Source organism: Cynara cardunculus, unplaced genomic scaffold, assembly GCF_001531365.2.
Source record: "Cynara cardunculus var. scolymus isolate 2C unplaced genomic scaffold, CcrdV1 Un_Scaffold_4192, whole genome shotgun sequence".
Taxonomy (NCBI): Eukaryota; Viridiplantae; Streptophyta; class Magnoliopsida; order Asterales; family Asteraceae; genus Cynara; species Cynara cardunculus.
The window spans coordinates 42,166-43,738 of record NW_020201782.1 but is presented as its reverse complement, the minus strand read 5'-3'; positions in this window follow the sequence as shown (position 1 = coordinate 43,738).

Genomic DNA, 1,573 nt, shown 5'->3' with positions numbered 1-1,573 from the left:
ATATATATATAATGATAGTCCTTAACTATCTACACTATTAAATTCATGTAGAGTAATTCTTAGAGTAGTTTGAGAAGGTAGCTACAAGGTTTTGCTTAGTTTACTTCCAAGTAATAGAAATGTTCCTTATGGTAATTCCTTATCCATTGTATGGGTCAGACATATACCTAATATCAACAAATACATGCCAAGACATATTATGGTGTTTTTCTATTAGCGGTAATACTTTTGCCTCTCACTATCTAAGTAGGTATTAAAGTTCYATTATCAATCTCATTTTTAAGGAAARTATAARCCCACGTCAATGGTTCCAAAAGATTAATTTGATATCATTCCAATGACATTGTGTTGGCGTTGAGCTATAGTTAACAAGTTCACTGAGAAATAGAATATACGATCAAGTGTATAGTGCAAAGTAGAATAATGCACCTATTGTACTTAGATAGGGAATTGCAGTTCCCAACACCTCTTCATCATCATAATTTAGACAAAATATATCTTTCCTTATATCCAACACTTCGACTAATCATGAGAGTGCTAGCCTGATATACTTTGTTTATGTTAAATCGTCTAATCATTTTTTGTGATAACCAGACTCTGGTTATTACCCAATGTATTAAATACGTGATTATCTGATTTAAATGATTACGTGATAGCATGATAAATTGATACACGCTGGTATGAGAATTTGTGTATTAATTGGATATGTATATATATATATATATGTGTGTGTGTGTGTATATATATATATATATATATATATATATGGGTGCATGCATGTTATGGGCATGGATGTATGTATGTGTGTGCATGTGTAAAGTTATGTATTTGCATGAGGTGGAAAAAGGGGGAAGAGGCGGTTAGCCGACTTTTCCACATTTGGGAAGTATAAAAATGGGCTTAGCCTCTTCATTTTCTTCTCTTTGCCATTTTGAGAAAGTAGAGTGATTTAAAGAGAGAGTTGTCCGGATTTGCCAAAAAGGGGGTGATTTCAAGTTGATTGCAAGTGTTGGATTTCAAAAGGGTTGATTTCAAGCGTTTTGGTTTCAAAAGCTTATTAAGGTGAGTGATTTCTAAACCTTTTTATAAAGATTTCACTAGTTTCAGTTGCATATTCGTATTGTTCTTATTTGAAAAGAAACTTTGATTCTTTTGTCTAAGTGTTTATCCGGACAAAGCTTAACCGGATAAGCATTTAAACCGGACAAAGCTTGATCGGATAAGGGTATAAACTGGACAAACCTTAGGCGGTTTAGTGTCCGGATTGTCTTAAACCGGACATGCCTTGAAAGGTTTAGTGACCGGATTGTTTTAAACCGGACAAACCTTGAGCGGTTTGTTGTCCGGAGTTGTAAACCRGGTGAGTGGTGAGCGGTTTAGTCTTAAACCGGGTGAGTCTTGAACGGACTGTTGACCGGATTTGATATCCGCTCAAAAATGAATATTGTTCTAAGTGTTAAAACCGTTCAAAGAATTTTTGGTGAGTTGACCGGATTAGATGTCCGGACAAGGTAGACTTTTAGTCTAAGTGTTGTAAACCGGATGGTTGTTGACCGGATTAGTTGACCGGACT